We start from the raw sequence: 19546 nt of genomic DNA, 5'->3' as shown, positions 1-19546 counted from the left end.
AGCTTCTATTTTCAGTTGAAAGAAGTTGACAACACTGGAAGTAACTGCCCACTGCTATGATTGTATAACAGTTGTTTGACAGCATACATTCCTCATAGATGGATACTTCTGTGATTTATGTTAAAAAAGCATAAATAACTGAATACATATCAAACGATCTGTAAAAAGAGACAAAGCAATAGTGACCATGTAACAAAAACAGTTACACTTGTGTTGCGACATTACTGTCAGATCCAATATCGCCGGCACAACATTGTCTTTTAGTTTCAGTCTTTCTGAAAATCCTGCATCAAATTATACCTAGTTTGTAAATGAATCCTCAGTAAAATGAAGTGGACAAAGGACCAAATTCTTCTTGACGCGGTCTGGATCTTCATTAAAAAATAAAGTTCATTCACTCTTTCCTAACCTTGGGATCAGAAGGAAGGCGATGCAAAGACTTAGTGGGGATCTTAAAGTTTTATCTACGATTAATAGAACAACAAAAAAGTAAATTCAAGCATGTATTATACATTTTGGTTGTTCAGGTGCCCAAACTTCAGGGAAAACTGGTTAAACTACACCACCAACAAATGTAACTGCCTGGGACACCACATGTGAAATTCAAGATTGCTTCATACAAACCCCATCTGGGCAGATTCTGATCACTCTCTGGGAGAAACTAATACTGCAAGTACAACAAGGAAATACATGTAAATTTACTAATCTCAAAACCAGATTGTTCAAGGATGTCGTTACACTCAATACAACTAGACCAACCACTTTTACTACAATGGCCTTGATATTTCCCACAGATCAGGGACTTTAAAATTTCTGCTGATGTATCTACTGAAACAATGGTGCTTACCACCAAACCACAGGGTGCCCAAAGAAATGAACAAACTACTCCCCAATAATAACCACAAAAGATGTTGAACGTGGAGTTGTTTTGTTCACAATGGAAAACTCCCTCAGGTCTTTATAAGGGATTTCAGAGCTGCTGTTCAACATGACAATTCAGATCAGGAAAAGAAAACTCCGGAGGTGAGTGATTGATTTTTGATAAGTTGTTTTCATGTGCATGTGTTTTGTCTTGTGTTGTGACATTGGTAACTTTGTGCTTCATGCTGTGCTTAAGTCATTTTGATGATTTTATTTAAACATCCTTTAATCGTGATCAAGAAGATCCAGTGTGTCTTTCTTTGTAGGAGAATCAGAGATAGTTTGCTTTTATGTTTGTGGATGTCTGTGACTATAATGTAAAATGTAAAAGCAGCTTATTATAAAACAGCAATACGACCCAGAATCTCTCCCACCTAAGTTTAAGAGTGTCTATCAGACAATATCATTTATATAATTGGTTCTGTTTGCTTTTGCACCATGATGCTCGCATCTAGTGTAGACAGTGTGTTAAATCCACAATGAATCTTGGCTCATTCCCGCACTTGTATTCATCCTCTGTGTTTTTAGTTTTTCATTAGATATTTATGTTTTTGATTGTTGTCTTTGTGATAGTATTTCACAATTCTTTCATTCTCACTAACAGGCTAGTCCAGGTGTGCCAAACCCAGTTCCTGGAAGGCTACAGCCCTGCAGAGTTTAGTTTCAGCCCTAATTAAACACATCTGATCCAGCTAATTAAGTCCTTATGGCTTGTTTAAAATCTAAATGTGTGTGTGAGCAGGTTACAGCTTAACACTGCAGGGCTGTGCCCTTTCAGGAACTGAGTTTTGCACCCCTTGACTAGTGTCTGTGTAGCGCTCGCTTGACTCTCTTAAAGAGAGTCAAGATTAAAAAATGCATGATTAAAAAAATAATAATTATACCATTAATCGATGTTTACTTTGAGTTTCCCTGTCTTTTAGTAGATTATTAAGGTCAACTAAGTCACTTTCAACTAATTAATCAATGTATGACTGGCCTATGATTAAGTGAATATCCAGATATCCTTTTACAGAAATAAGGGATGTATTAAGAATCAAACCGAAAAAATAAATAAGATGAAATAAAATACAGAAAGCAGGGCTCTCAAGTCTCATGCATTCACCGTGAGACACACGCATTTCAACCCGTTCACACGCTCTCACGCCACAGCTGAGAAATAAGGGTGGATAACTTTTCCTGCTATAAATAATGGACGAATACCGGGGAAGCTCTCTGCCGAGTTCATAGCTGTCTTATAAAGAGTTAAATGCCATCTACCAGCCAACCAGAAAATAGAATGTTGTTGTTTTCCGCAAAAATTACGTGATCCTGCTGCAAACACGTTTGTTACTAAGCAACATGGATGCGCGCACAGTGTAAGTTGAAAGAGCGAGATCCGATACATGCTTTTTTTTAGCATTTTGATTCTACGATTCCTGGACGAAATCACTTGCCTGTGATCAAAGATAGTGAGAGCTGATGTTGTGGAATATAGCCAAATTCATGCTAAATTATCTTTGATGCAGTCAACTCTCCAGCTGCTTTGCACCAGAATCTTTTACTTAGCTTTGGCTACCAGAAACTAAAGAAAGTACTAGCGATGTTATAATATAACAATGCGTAAATCTGACAAAAGACAGACAAGTTCATCCAAATAAAATACATTGTTTTGTATATTTCAAAAATACAAATATATCAAAAACAAAAAGAAATGTACATACTGTACACATACAGTAGGATTGCAAAGCAAATCCTCAAAAATCAGTCAAAAATTTCAGGAGCACCTTCTAATCAATAATCAAAAATTCTGATCAAATATTAGCCTTCCCATTACGAGATGATATTTGACTCCTTAAAGTGATTTACATGGAATTTAGTTTTTACACCTTTGTAATGGCATTTTTCTAACTTCATTAAAAGGTATGTCATCTTTTGTCAAATTCAAAAAAAATATATATTTATAAGCTTTTTAAAATTTCTAATTAAAACAGCAGAATAAAATCAAGTAGAATAAGTTACCAATCAAATGAAATCAGTATTAAAAATAATAATTTGTACTACAGAGTTGGCACAGAAGAACACAAAAAGGGCTTGTTAGGTGTATTTTCAGACGTTGAATGATGCTCAGAGGTGGCATGAGCGCAATTAAATTCATAAATTCATGTTGAGGTTAATGTTTTAAATATAAAATTTTGAATATAAAAATGTTACAAAAATTAAATAACAGAAAAGATCCTTTAAAAATGAAAGTTAAAACTGCCAGTAGGTGGCGGCAAATCATTGAGTTTATCACTGAATCATTCATTCAATTGATTAGTTCAAATGACTAATTCATTCAGAAATGAAGCAAATGACTAGCTTTATGAATGGGTAATTGATTCAGATTCGTTTAAAAACGGGGAACCCTGGTTATCATTCATATTTGATCAGGTCAATAACAATAAATAAAAAAAAACTAACAGCAAAAAAAAAATAGAAAATTTTGCTCCAAATATTTGAATGGCTCCTCCCCTTTTAGAGTCCCCCCTCCCATTAGAGTGACCCCTCCCCTAATCTCACTCCAAACTTTTGCTTTAACTTAAGAGCCCTGCAGAAAGGTGTTTCATTTTGCAAAATCACTGTCCAAAAATTACAATTATTTAAGGTATTCAACTCTTCAATTAGCAGTGAAACCCATAGTTCTTACAACCATTGCAAGCTCGTTGGGGCTCATAAATGAATATCCATTCAGTTCAGAAGAGAAAATAAACATAAAATGTACTTACTGGTGAAAGTGTTCCAGGATATGGAGCAATGATAATCAAATGATCATTTCGGGCTAGACAAATGGGTTCTCCTCTGACACACAAAATCCATGACTCACACTGACAATGAGCAACTGAATCCCGCAACCCTGGAGGAACCCTGAGTATTACGTGGTAACTCAGAGCGCTGTCCGGTGTCCTCACGTTGTCCTCATAGATAAATCCTCACGGTTCATATAGAGAACTGAGATGACCTTCTAGATGGCTGAGCTCGATAGGTTTCCGGGTCACAGGCTCAAGGACAGAGGAGCGAGGAAACAAGGAAGCATCAATTTGATTGAGAAGCACACAATGTCTCTGCCACAGACTCTGCACAGAGCACTCACTTTTTTCGATTGTGCTAACAGAGTAGCTTAGCTTCAAAGTCCCTTTCAAGGAAAGTCTGTTCACTTGGTGGCAAAATTTGCAACACCTCCAGGCAGCTATTTCGGGCATCCAAGACCATCCAAGTCCAATCTATTTGAATGGGGAAACATCAAATTCACATTCAAATTCAAGCTTATAATTAAGTGTCATATTTGAAATCGCCAATAAAATCTGACAACACCTGTCTCATAAATGTTTTCTGCAGTGACACAATGACTTTAACCATTAGCGATTGGCTCTTTTATTCAGAAGGTGGGGCTATTCCACCATATTTCTCCCATTCATAAGTCATAGGAGTGCATCATCTTCCTATATTTAAAGTCTTTGGTTATTCACACAACTTTCAAATTAGAGTCCTGGGAACTTCGACTCAAAGTCCCTTATCTTCACATGTACATTATAAATTAGTTACTTGTGTTTTGATGAGAACCCCCTAATCTATAATTACAACTCAAGAATCAAATTATCATATATACTGTTCATCGTCTCAGACCGTCTCTTTCTCACTCACCGTCTTTTTCTCTCTCCCTTCTAGCTCTACCCCTCACCTCTGTCTGGACTCCCGATTGGCCACACAAAAGGTAAGGAGAAAAAAAAACAACAACAACAACAACAACAACAACAACAAAACAACACTTTTACATTCAATAAATGAATGCTCTAACATATAAAACACATCATACCAAATACACAAGATAGTCAAATGCATTTCAATCCCTCCTCTTCAGCAACCTATTACTAACATGAAATGATTGTAGCAGTTAGCGAACATCAACACTGTAATTATCCAATGAGTGTTCAATTCCCATGCAATCCCATTTCATTTTTCTCATTCATTTGTATAAATGCCCCATGAACAAAGTGGGAATTTACACAACATCATTTTCAAATAAAAATGGAAAAGCGTTTTGGCTGTTTACTTGCATAACAACAGCATTTTGGGGTCCTGAAAATGCAAACTTTTGAAAACGGTTTCAAAGTGAAAGTTTTTGAAAACAATACCGTTAATGCCATAGTGTAAACTTCAAAAATGTGAATTTGTGAAAATGGGTATATGTGCAAATGCTTAAGTGTATTTTCACGAAGTGACTTTGCTATCTACTGGCCTAGCATGAATAATACAGCGTTTTTTTGTTGTTTTCACAGATTAGTGTGAACTGGGATCATTTTGACAATATTGTTGTGCAAATGCAATGATTTTCACTTGATTGTATATTTTGTGAAATAAGAATTACTATTAGGCCTACACTATTGAAATAAATTAATTTTGAGAATGTAATTTTTGTGAGCCAAACTGAATTAAGGCTGATTATCAGCTTGATACAATATGAATAAGTAGCTGTAAACTTAAATTTGACATTAATACTAACACACATATCAGATATAGCAACCATTTTTGTCATTAGCCACAATGATATTATAAATGATTACATAATGCTTTTTACGGCACCCTAGAAATCTAAACTCCAATTTTAGTAACTCTTGTAGTCACCACTCTATTTTCTTCCCCTAGAAAATACATTTTGACATATGAAAGAAGACTGATGCATCCGACTACTGGACCATCATCCTGCAGATTCCCTCCAAAACACTAAAGGACTAAATAGAGTACCACAGAAGTGATGTTCAAACAGTAAACAAAGCTGAGATTTGACTGGCATAAAAACTTCATGAAAATCTAACGATATCATATCAAATATTTCATCATTAAAAGCTGAAATCTGCAGCTGCAGCTCTGCCATAGTTACCAGAACACCATGGCGACCAATGACCAAGCAGGGAGCAGGGAGATTGATTATCCAGAGAGTATCACCAAAAACAAGGCCAAGAAAAAATACAAAAAAAAAATCCTGAGAAACAATCCTGATATTCTATATGCTGACTACAGTGATCATGAAGGGATTAGAATAAAGAGTAACTTAATTTTCTACACCACGCTGATTACTGAATGGAAATCAGTCATTGATAATGAATACCAGCATGTTGTTAGAACAGAAATTGATCATGGAGAAAGATTTTTCATATTTCGAGATGAAGTGCATGACACAAATAATCGTATTCTCACAATATCCTTTTACACTACTGACACTGTGCTTGTGCAAAACAGTGAGGAAAATCTGAATTCATTTGAGAAAACCTTTGCTCAGCTGAAAGTCAGAGTGCAGACAGAGAGAGAACAGGCCCAAATGAACAAACCAAATAATAATCCAACTTCACCTCCACCTCCACCGTCTAACCATCAGCTTAGAGATGGAGAAGAAAGAGCTGAAGAAAGAGACCAGCCACAAGCTGCTGCTGAAGATACTAGCTCCTCCATCATTGATCATTTCAATAATCTGTCTGTTGGTGGAGGTATGTAAGGTTTAACTGCATAATTTACACATCCAATATCCATATTGCCATATAGCCATATCAGGCATTATATTGTATTCAATTGTTTTTCTTTATCCACCTTTTTCCTGACGTAAAAATGGGCGCCGCCATTTGTAAATTCTATGGGTATAGCTTCCGGTCTCATTTGTGTCCAGCTATTTTTAGATGTACAAAACAAAACATTTCGTTTTACTGCTTGATATTGACAATTGATGTGTCCTTTCATATTTAATTCTGTTATCTTAATTAAGAACACACTGGTTTGTACTGCAAACAGTTTTACCGTTTACTGCACATTGTTATTCTCCTCATTATTTACCTATAGTGACTAATGAAACTGAAGTCTCACCCATAGGCTTACTTCTGCATTAAGGAAAAAGGTGGATAAGATAGAGCTCTTCATTTTATCAGGTGGTTTAATGGTTAAATTAGCTTATACCAGTGGTCGACAACAGGCGGCCCGTCAGCAACAATATCTGGCCCGTTCCTGCAACCAGATTATTTTGAAAGCGGCTGGTTCTGAAATAAATGTCATGACAGCAACAGTTACTCTCAATCACGTCGTCTTTAGTGATTTTGCCTTCAACATAAAAGTAAGAAAACATTTGCAGCAGCAATGTTTTATTTTGAGATGAATTGAGAGCTTTTAATATGGTGTCAATGGCCATCTTTTGGACAACTGTCAAGTCAGCAGTCTTCCCCATGATTGTGTAGCCTACAGAACTAGACTGAGAGAACATTTAAAGGCTTTGCAGGTGTTTTGAGTTAATTAGCTGATTAGAGCGTGGCACCAGGTGTCTTCAATATTGAACCTTTTCACAATATTTTAATTTTCTGAGATACTGAATTTGGGATTTTCCTTAGTTGTCAGTTATAATCATCAAAATTAAAAGAAATAAACATTTGAAATATATCAGTCTGTGAAAAATAAATAAATATAATATACAAGTTTCAAAAATTAAATATAAAAAAAGAAATCAACACATTATAATAAACTATAAATAAATTACCAACACACACACACAAAAAAAAATGTATAATGTGTGTATACACACACACACACACACACTGGGTGTCTTTAAATCACATAATGGTCATATATAATTTAAATCAGACCAATCAATAAGTGGTTTTTCATTATCAAGCAGGAAGATATGATTACAATTAACAAGATGTGGATTCAATGATTCAATTTCTCTTGGGGGAAGTTAGAAATCTCTTACTTTTAAAGGGAGGGGGGACTATTTTGTTCATCTTGTGGCAAAACAATAAAGTTTAACCATACAAAAATGCCTTGGAACTTTCTTTTAATACACACACACTATAGCACCACCATGCTTCACACAACACTTGTTTATATCATGCACTGTACATCGGTAAGGTAAATAGTCAAGTCAGATTACCTTTATTTGTATAGCGCTTTATACATTACTGGTTGTGTCAAAGCAGCTTTACAGTGTCAAACAGGATGGTCAGATGATACAACTTCAACATAATTTGGGCTTGCTGTTCCTTAAGATGCAAACCAATCTGCATATCTCTGATGCAGCGGTACAGGAAGTAATACAACAAATGAATCAGATTTTTCTTCTGTCAAAGCCACTTTTGAGTAATGGCATTCAACAGTCTCACTATAAGCGATTTGATTTAGATTGAAAATCTATTTTAAAATACATTGTGAAAGTTGTAACAGAGAATAATCTGATATTAAAAATTATTCCAGTGAGCCTCTCTCTACAATCAGTAAAAGACCATCATACTTTCAGAAAGAATTTCCAATAGTTATGCCAACAGTATATAAAGTAAACAAAGAATCACAGTCATTTGCATATGTGCCGATTTTGAAAATGTTATAGCTGCTTTTGAACAGATCAGATGTCCTTAATAAAGTTCTTGCCCCTGTTGACTGCATGTGGAATTAGCTCTTACAGAGATGGCACTAACAACACTGGGAATCCTTTTCTGAAGGCAGACTACTTCTGGATTTTACTCAGCCTCTACACAGACCAATTTAAGATTGTCAATCCTCTTGGCACTTCAAAAAAGAAACAAGATGTTCAGTGTTTACTTGGTCCTTGCCAATCTGCCCTCTTAGTATCGGTCTTCCCCTGGCTGCGATTCAGCTGGCAATCTTATATGGATATGAAAAAGTCCTACACCCTCTTGTTCAAGACCTGCAAATTTTAGAGAAAAAGTGCATCTTTGTGGATGGGGGAACTATTCTCTGTGTGTCTGCTGATAACCTTTCTGCCCATTCCTTGGCAGGATTCCAAAAGAGTTTCACTGTAGAACACCCTGGTCACTTCTGTATGGAGAAGAAGAGCGAAATCCAACAGATAGAGGTATGGACAGGAGCATTTGAATCCAAGTCCAAGCAAAATCACGAGAGGCAAGTAGAAAAGTACATTACTCTTGAGTACTTAAACAGAACAATCAAGCAGTTTCCATACAAGTTCATGGACCAAACTGATCAGCCTCAAATTATTCCAGCTGCATTTGCCTCTTGAGGCACAATTGGTGATGATGGGCATGAAAATTGGGCACTTCTAAGACTTCTTCCACTCATGATTGGTTTTGATATACCAGAGAATGATCTGTCATGGGAGATTTTAATGCTTTTGAAAGACATTCTGGAACTGGTGACGTCCTTCAGATTCACTGAGGAAACTATTGATTTCCTTGGGGATAAAATTTCAGAGCACAGAGATCTGCTTTTAACAGTATTTCCTCATTTTGCATTGCGTCCCAAACACCATTACATTGAACATTAACCACAGCTAATATGGGTGTATGGGCCTTTAGGAGATGTCTGGACAATGCGTTTTGAAGGCAAGCACAAGTTCTTCAAACAAATCATTCATGATACAAAAAATTTCAAAAATGTCTCTCAAGCTCTGGCAGTCCGACATCAAAGAATGATTGCATACCACATTGGATTCATTGTCTTTATTCAAACCTTCTGTGCAGATGGAAAAAGTTGCAGTGACACTGATTTCATCTTTTCCCGTGAGTGTTCAGAGTGTTCTTCAGCACAGTTTCGGTGCTCAAAGCACTGTCCTTGTTACATCCTCAGTGATCATTGCTCTAACTTTAGCACTCACTATTCTAATTCTATTCTGAAAAAAATGAACTAGCTTTCTAATCTTTTTGTATTCTATCTATTTCCTTTTCATTTATTAAACAATTAACAAAAGAAAAAAAAAAAGACCTCTAACACTAGCTTGCTCTATTCTTTTTCTATTCTATCTGTTTTCTTTTTATTTATTATATTATTTAAAAGCCCTTGCTTTGTGTACTGCATTAAGCTAATTGAGACTTGTTATAGCACTTGTATATCATTGCTCTTTTCTATTGATTTTGACTGCTTCCATTGTCCTCATTTGTAAGTCGCTTTGGATAAAAGCATCTGCTAAATGACTAAATGTAAATGTAATGTAAATGTTCTGTGTGAACAGCTTGGTTTCAGTTTTGCCGTAACCAAGATCTTCTCCGCTTTGATGTTCTCTTTTTCCGCAATATTTTGAATGAACAACACAGCAGCACCGCATCTAGTGGCTTCAACTGCATAAGCTAAAAAAAGCATTAAAATGCAAAAAAAAAAAAATACATAAAAAAATAAAGCTGCCTGACAAATACCTAAAATTCGAATGCAACATTCTTGCATTTGAATGTGGATTTTATTTTAAATTTGATGAATATTCGAAATTCTATTTTTCTGACAGCCATAATGCCTGCTGATGAATATGAATGAAGCATGGAATCAAAACAATTAGAGCTGGAAGAAATGAAGAAGCGTCATCCAAGTTTACCCTGATATCACAGTACATGGACATAAATTTTTCACTAAGGAGAAAAGAGTTGGTTGAAAATGAGCCTTCGGTAAAAGATACTCTACAAAGGTGGCCAGCATTCTTTTTGGAAAGTCAGGTAATTAACACACATCTGTTGTTTCTTCTGTTCCTTTCCTTTCATAGATTATTGCTGAGTTCAACCACATTAAACCAAAAACCTCATGCAAGAATTCCCCTTGATAAACACACTTCCTGTTTTCTAGAAATTTTTGAATCCAAGAAAGGCACAGCTGGAAAAAAGTTTCTACTAAAAATTAAGTCTGCAGTAAGTTGCTTTTTAAACAGTACTGTGAGTCCATTTGTCAACTTTTAAGGAAAACAAAACTAGAGTTATTTGGTATTGCTTGGCGGGAAAGTAACCTATCCTACAGAAAAGCATTAAAAACTGCTAGATCTCATTACTTTTCGTCTCTTTTAGAAGAAAACAAACATAACCCCAGGTATTTATTCAATACGTTGGTTAAATTAACGAAAAATAAAGCATCAACAAGTGTTGACATTTCCCAACAGCACAGCAGTAATGACTTTATGAACTACTTTACTTCTAAAATCGATACTATTAGAGATAAAATTGTAACCATGCAGCCGTCAGCTATAGTATCGCATCAGATAGCGTGCTATAGATCGCCTGAGGAACAATTCCACTTATTCCTTACTATAGGAGAGGAAAAATTGTATAAATTTGTTAAATCATCTAAACCAAAAACATATATGTTAGACCCTATTCCATCTAAGCTCCTAAAAGAGGTGGTTCTAGAAGTCATAGATCCTCTTCTGACTATTATTAATTTATCATTGTCATTAGGATATGTCCCCAAAACTTTCTAACTGGCTGTTATTAAGCCTCTCTTCAAAAAAACACAACTTGACCCCAAAGAACTAGTTAATTATAGACCGAGCTCGAATCTCCCTTTTCTGTCCAAGATAATAGAAAAGGTAGTATCCTCACAATTATATTCCTTCTTAGAGAAAAATGATATCTGTGAGGAATTCTCTTATCATCTGATCATGGTTGTATCTCTCTATTAGTGCTACTGGATCTTAGTGCTGCATTCGACACTAATGCCAACAAAGTTTTCTAGTCTATGCAAAAGAATGTTGTGGTCAGTAATGTAAGTGCATTAGCATGGTTAAAATCGTATTTATATGACCGCCATCAGTTCGTAGCAGTGAATAAAGAGGTATCATATCGATCACAAGTGCAGTATGGAGTACCTTTACATGTTACCCTTTGGAGATATCATCAGGAAACACGGTGTTAGCTTTCACTGTTATGCTGATGATACTCAGCTCTATATATATTTCTTACTGCTAAATTCTGAAAAAACGGGTGTTAATTATAACACTGTGCTTCCTGATGATATCTCCCAAGGGTAACATGTAAAGCGTGAAGAGTAATGGCCCTGAGTCTTGAGGTGCTCCATACTGCACTTGTGATCAGACCTAAATAGGACTTAAAAACTCTGCATGTAATAACGTAGAAACACTGTCTAAGACTTGGTGGCTTCTCTGTTAATTCTTCATCATCAGTTAGGAACCTAGGTGTGTTATTTGATAGCAATCTTTCCTCAAAAAAGCCATGTTTCTAGCATTTGTAAAACTGCATATTTCCATCTCAAAAATATATCTAAATTACGACCTATGCTCACAATGTCAAATGCAGAAATGTTAATCGATGCGTTTATGACCTCAAGGTTAGATTATTGTAATGCTTTATTGGGTGGTTGTTCTGCATGCTTAATAAACAAATTGGTCCAAAATGCAGCAGCTAGAGTTCTTACTAGAACCAGGAAGTATGACCATATTAGCCTGGTTCTGTCGACACTGCACTGGCTACCTAACATTGTATAGATTTAAAAATCTTGCTTATTACTTATAAAGCACTGAATAGTTTAGCACCTCAGTATTTGAACAAGCTTTTGTTACATTATAGTCCTCCACGTCTGCTGCGTTCTCAAAACTCTGGCAATTTGATAATACCTAGAATATCAAAATCAATTGCGGGCGGCAGATCCTTTCCCTATTTAGTGCCTAAACTCTGGAATAACCTACCTAATATTCTTCTGGAGGCAGACGCACTCTTGCAGTTTAAATCTAGATTAACCCTTTAGCGCGTACGATCACACCGGTGTGATCAGTCTTGGCTGGTCCCTGAAGCATACGATCACACCGGTGTGATTAGAACTTTCAGTGCGTCACGTCATCAACTGCTGAATTTAAATCTGCTTTCGCGCTTTGGCTGGCGCAGAGCCAGATCACAATATTTATCACAAATATTCAGGTTTTTTTTTAACCATTTTAACCACCCAATAAATTTTTTTTAACCATTTTAACCACCCAATAAAGCATATAATGCTTATGTGTTTTTAAATATCTGAAACCTAAAATAAGTACTAGCAAAATCATACATTTACAGTTTGTAAAATACACGCTGATGTCTATGGAAACGGCAATAATGACCCTTACAAATATAATATGTCTACATGTTTTTATTGATATCATATACAGATTGTGTAGGTAACTATAAAGTTTACTCTGCCCTTCTCTGAGTTTACCGGAGACCTACTTTTACGTGTTCCGGGAGGAGAGGATGAATTTGCGTGTTGTAAATCCCACAGCTCGGATTCAGTGCGAGCTAACATGGCAGCGCCCATCACCGGTATAGATCAACTAACACGGTCGATATAAAAGTGTTTAAACAGGGTACCCGCGGGGTCTTAAAAGCATTGAAAAAGTCTTAAATTTGATAATCTAAAATTAAGGCCTTAATAGCCTTGAATTTGGTATACAAAATCTTGGATTTCGTTACAAAGGTCTTATTTATTTATTTTTTTAACTTTTCCTAGGATTAAGTTCATACCGTAACAAAATTAACTGTTACTAGTGTAGGCTAATTAAAAATTCATGCAGCGTAATGTTGAGTGCACCTCGCGCTCCACGTCATAGCAGTAAGCGTGAAAGCTCGCGCACCCCGTTTACTATGGTTACTAGGCAAGTGAGGTAAATTACAGAACAAGATAGTAGCTAGCCTAGTTTGTCGGCTAAAATGGTAAAGTGTCGGTTTAATCCGCTGTGGACAAGGAATCCGAATTACGTTTGGGTCAAGCCTGTGCCAGGAAATGACCGCGAGGCATATTGCTGTTGGTGCAGGTCAGGAAATCTTTTAAGCTAGCGACAATGGGTGTTACGGCCCTGGACTCCCATATGAAGGTTGCCAAACACACCGCGTGTAGCACTGCTTGCCAGCGCCAACCACCTATTGGCCCGTTCTGTGCACCGCGGATCTCTTCGGTTACTGAAACAGCTCTCACTATCAATAATGAAGACATTTCTACAATAGAAATGCCACCACAGCCAAGGAACATTCTATCGTACTGTGGCTCGACACCAACTCTGCGGGCAGAGGTGATGTGGGTCCTTAAAACAGTCTCTCTGAGCACCACTCTTACACTTCAAATGAAAACGTTACAATCATGTTTCCTGACTCCGAGGTTGCAGCTACATTCTCGTGTGGAAGCAACAAAACGGCATATATTACTAAATTCGGATTAGCTCCCTTTATAACGAAAGAACTGACTGACCATGTCAATATGTCCAACGGGTTTGTGATCATGTTTGACAAGAGTCTCAATAAGATGACGAAAAGTAAGCAACGGCGGTGGACTTGCTCAAACATTTCAAAGTAAGTTTTTATTCTGAATTTTAAAAATGTTGAGTTTTTTTATTTATAAATAATATATGATATAGTAAAGTAACATAACACGACCAAGTGAGCTGTTCTATAATATCACGATTGCAAATGTTACATTGAATGTATAGTTTAATAAACAAGTAGCCTAGCTAATAGTCACTTACAATTTAGACGCAATATCGTTTTGTTCTATTTCAACGACGAAAATAGTTACAAAAGTGCTGTGTTTTGTTATTGAATGATTCAGCATTTTGAACAAATCGTTTTAATGAATGGCTCAATGATTCATTTTATTAAGACGGGTCACTTGCTGCCACCTATTGGTTTATTGTTTAAAAGGCATCATTTTTTTTTTATATTATTTGTTTAAACATCAATTTCATAAAATTATTTATTACAGTTGCAATTTTGCAGTGTAAATGACTTAATTTGACTGATAACGGCAGCCTTATTATTAAAACTGAATTTGATCAAATGTAAGAATTTGACAGGAAAGAGAGTGCATATATATAGTAAGGTTTAAAAACTGTCCTTATAAAAGTAAATAACGCCCTGGTGTAAAAATCACAATTATGCAGATTTAAGTATGTAAAGTCTGATGAGAATATTGCTTCAAAATAAATTTGATTTATTTATGACAGACATTATTTAAAAAGTAGAAACATATTATGTCATTAAAAATGTATTGTAACATTATTATAAAAACTTCCTTATGTGTGATTTAAAATTGCAACCAAGGCAGCAGAGCTGCGAAGGCTGTAGTGTTCAACACCAAGTTCAAATCTATTTGTTTATTACAAATTAAATGTGTTACGCTGTTGCGTATGTATTAAATATAACTGATAATTTAAATAAAATGTTTTATTTAATTCAAGTAGCCTACTTGTACATAATTATTTTCTAGGGTTCAAAATTTATACAGATTTGATGTTTTCCCCTCATACTTCTGTCAGAATGGGTACGAAGTTGGCATTGAATTTCATTTAAAATGGTATTAAAAAGGTCTTAAAAAGCCTTGAATTTCATTTGGAGGATCCTGGGGGTACCCTGTTAAACTACCAAATATATTTACTTGCACATATTTCAGAATCGGAATATCAGATATACCATAAAATAGTGAGCATGTTTTGAATAAAACAGGGAAAACAAAAAAAAAGCGATCCATGTGTCATACAGATCTATTTTGGCTTTGGTGTGTCACATGACAAGCATGACGCATCGCCAAGGAAACAATAAGCCGGTACACTCTAAATAACGGTCGCCTGAAAAAGAACTCACGCCGGGGTCTCAGCTTGAATATTTTAAACTCACATGCGAAAGGGTTAAAGACCCATCTCTTTAACCTGGCTTACACATAACACACTAATACGCTTCTAATATACAAATCCGTTAAAGGATTTTTAGGCTGCAGGTAAACCGGAACCGGGAACACTTCCCATAACACCCGATGTACTTGCTACATCATTAGAAGAATGGCATCTACGCTAATATTAGTCTGTTTCTCTCTTATTCCGAGGTCACCGTAGCCACCAGATCCAGTTTGTATCCAGATCAGATCGTCACTGCAGTCACCCGGATCCAGTACGTATCCAGCCCAGATGGTGGATCAGTACCTAGAAGGGACCTCTACAGCCCTGAAAGACAGCAGAGACCAGAACAACTAGATGAGCCCCAGATACAGATCCCCTGTAAAGACCTTGTCTCAAACGACCACCGGGACAAGACCACAGGAACCAGTTAAGTCCTCTGCACAATGACTTTGTTGCAGCCTGGAGTTGAACTGCTGGTTTCGTCTGGTCAGAGGAGAACTGGCCCCCCGACTGAGCCTGGTTTCTCCCAAGGTTTTTTCTCCATTCTGTCACTGATGGAGTTTTGGTTCCTTGCCGCTGTCGTCTCTGGCTTGCTTTGTTGGGGACACTTCATTTACAGCGATATCGTTGACTTGATTGCAAACGGTTGCAAAGATACTGTTTAAACTGAACTGAACTGGATGTTGACGTCACTGAATTCAATAATGAACTGACTTTAACTGTCATTTTGCAATATTGACACACTGTTTTCCTAATTAATGTTGTTCAGTTGCTTGGACACAATCTGTTTTGTTTAAAGCGCTATATAAATAAAGGTGACTTGACTTCTGATTTAATCCATATGATTCTCAGTCAATCAGTCAATGTTAGGCTCTGTGTAAGCACAGCTGTAACTTGGCACAAGTGCTACAGATATATGGGTCAAAGATGAGATTTTTTTCATCTTTGTGTCTTCATTAAATTTCTAAGAGATTTTATATACATGGAATACCTTAAATAGAAGTAAAATGTAAACTTTAATGTTTGTAATTATGGTTCAATATATAAAAAAAACTTAGATGTAGAAAACTAATTTTGCCATGTTACAGTAGCTTAGCTTGATACAGTGTAGTGAAGCATCATTTGATGTAGAGTAACTGCTAGCTTAGCTCACTACATATAGATATATACACTCACTGGCCACTTTATTAGGTACACCTTGCTAGTACCGGGTTGGACCCCCTTTTGGCTTCATAACTGCCTTAATTCTTCGTGGCATAGCTTCAACAAGGTGTTGGAAACATTACTCAGAGATTTTAGTCCATATTGTCATGATAGCATCACAGTTGCTGCAGATTTGTCTGCTGCACATCCATGATGTGAATCTCCCGTTTCACCACATCCCAAAGCTGCTCTGTTGGATTGAGATCTGGTGACTGTGGGGGCCATTTGAGTAAAGTGAACTCATTGTCATGTTCAAGAAACCAGTCTGAGATGATTCGAGCTTTGTGACATGGTGCATTATCCTGCTGGAAGTAGCCATCAGAAGATGGGTACACTGTAGTTATAAAGAGATGGACATGGTCAGCAACAATACTCAGGTAGCCTGTGGCATTTAAACGATGCTCAATTGGTACTAAGGGACCCAAAGTGTGCCAAAAAATATCCCTCACACCATTATGCCATTACCAGCAGCCTGAACTATTGAGACAAGGCAGGATGGATCCATGCTTTCATGTTCTTTACGCCAAATTCTGACCATACCATCTATGCCTTAATGGCATTGAGTTGCTGCCATGTGATTTGGATGATTGGCAATTTGTGTTACCAAGCAATCGAATAGGCGTACCTAATAAAGTGGCCAGTGAGTGTGTGTATATATATATATATATATATATATATATATATATATATATACACACACATATATATATATACACACACACATATATATATACACACACACATATATATATACACACACACACACACACACACACACAATTTATATATATTTTAATTAAATACAGATCCAATGCTACGGTGGACCAGTAGTGCACAACACAACGAAATTGCCGCAACACAACGTAAATGCTCCAGCTCCCTTTCTTGGCCACTATAGAGGATGTGTTAAAACTAAGGACTATACTAGAGGTAATGGTCTAAAGAAATTCATGTTTTGGGCATTTTACTGTAGTGCTATTTTTTTTTAAAACCACATCATTTATATGGCTATGCAAATTTAAAGTGTCATTTAAAAATCCTGGTGCAGTAAAAGCTCTTTAAAATTAGTAATATTGTTAGACTATTAACACTAGCACAAAGCTCAAATTTTAACTTTAAAGCATCGTTTACATGGCCGCAAGGAAGTTCAAGAGCCCAGAAAAAACATTGGAATGGTATGGTATAGTAAATTATTCAAAATTAAGGTTTAGTTAGTCTATTACCACTATATAACGCTTGCATAGTTTTATGTCTTTATAAAAGGCAGCAGCTATTTGGAGTGTAAGGAGCATATTTTTAGATGCTGTTCACACTAATTGACAATAGAAAGTATTTTATGGATACACTCTTTGCACTAAGTGAAAATAGCAATAGATTCTATTTACACTATGCATTTTTTTTTTTTTTTTGGAAAATAGTTATTAGATAATATTAATACGCTATACTGTCCTACAAAGGCAAAGTGCAGTAACTATGCAAACACTGAAACAGAGAAAAATGCCTTTAAAGTTTTTACACCAGCCAGCCAAAAATGTTGTGGGTAGATTAGTGGTAATGCATTTATGTAATGCCTCATTAGGAAGAATTTTTTTATAGATAAAAACCATGACCACTGATGTGACCTTTGACCACCAGAATGCAGATACTGCACTCTGCTTTTGGATGACCTTACACAACTAAAACACTATTGCAAAGTGCAGTATGTGTTCATCCAAATTTCTTCTTGTGTTCCTTACTGCATGTTGATTGTTTTTAATAACTTTACCAACGTGCAAACATCAATACAATTATTAGTGTTAAAATTGCTCAAAAGTAAGCCTCAAGATTAAGAGTCGCCTTATTGCAATGCTCCTTTCACCACTAAGAGTGTTTTTCTCATTTTATTTAAAGGGGTCATCGGATGCCCATTTTCCACAAGCTGATATGATTCTTTAGGGTCTTAATGAAAAGTCTGTAACATAGTTTGGTTAAAATTTCTCAACGGTAGTGTAAAACAACACCTGTCAAAAACAGCTCTTTTTCAGAGCAAGCCGTTTTGTAGCATTTTATTTTAAATGTTAATGAGCTCTGCTGACCCCGCTCCTCTCTTCCGAGCCGCTCTCTGAGGGACTGTTTACTTCATAGTGCCGAATTCATAGTGAAACTTGCTAATTAGCACATTATAAGGAAAGGTGATTTGAAAAGATTAATGAAAAAAAACGTATACTAACTTCTGTTGGTGAAGCTAGATCACAAATGATTTGCGCGAACATAGACGCATTTATGAAGATCAGGGGCACATTCTCTTTAAAAATAAATGTAATCCACTGCGTCTTCAGCAGCTCAGATGTTGGGAGTAAATGAAGACTGCTAAGACTGCTTATTACATCCAACAACAGAACACCTCAGTCGCTTAGGAGTCATTCTTGTCTACATCTGCTACGGTGGTGAAACAATGGCGGACTAATGACAGCTCACTCAGGGTGGGTCTAAGGTAAGATGCCAGTCCAGTCTGTGCTGAAACAATACTGTCAATCGTGGGAGGGGCTTGTTTTTGTGATGTCACACAGACAGGCATCTGAGATCGGCTCGATTTAAGAAAGGGGTAAAGATTTAAGTAGATTAAAAAAAAAAACACTGGGTAAGATTTTTATCATCATAGGATGGTTGTGTACACACACTGCAAACACACATTTCAGTTCAAACAACTTGTAAAAGTGCATTGAGCATCCGATTATCCCTTAAAAAAGGTAATTCATTAGGTTGCTTTAAAAACAGTAGTAAAAATTCACACAATTTAAACAAAAGAACAACAACAAACAAGTAGCATGTATTTGTCCCAAAGGCAGTTTTTTAATTCATCCTTGGCCAGATTATCCCAAACTAACGATTGATTCGACGGGCAGAGTTATGTCAGTTTCTGCAGACCAAAAATGCTTTAAAATAATTTAAGACATACATGTGAGTGTATGTGTGTGCCCTTGTGAGTGGTTGTGTGTGCAAGCTTGTTTGTGTGTGTGCAAGTGTATGTGTGTGTGTGTGGTTTGTTCAGTTCTCCCAAATGTT

General features: G+C 36.3%; 1 long non-coding RNA gene across 1 annotated transcript; it reads left to right on the top strand.

Annotated features, from left to right (window-relative positions):
- The first annotated feature begins 906 nt into the window (after positions 1–906).
- On the top strand, positions 907–10677 carry LOC122135303. The gene is made up of 5 exons (XR_006153425.1): positions 907–1023; positions 4609–4654; positions 5587–6425; positions 8712–9452; positions 10169–10677. It is a non-coding gene; the product is annotated as an uncharacterized LOC122135303 (long non-coding RNA).
- The last annotated feature ends 8869 nt before the right edge of the window (positions 10678–19546 follow it).

Source organism: Cyprinus carpio, chromosome A24, assembly GCF_018340385.1.
Source record: "Cyprinus carpio isolate SPL01 chromosome A24, ASM1834038v1, whole genome shotgun sequence".
In the NCBI taxonomy this organism is placed as follows: Eukaryota; Metazoa; Chordata; class Actinopteri; order Cypriniformes; family Cyprinidae; genus Cyprinus; species Cyprinus carpio.
The sequence above is the reverse complement of the archived record's forward strand: the minus strand, read 5'-3'. Positions and strand labels throughout refer to the sequence as shown.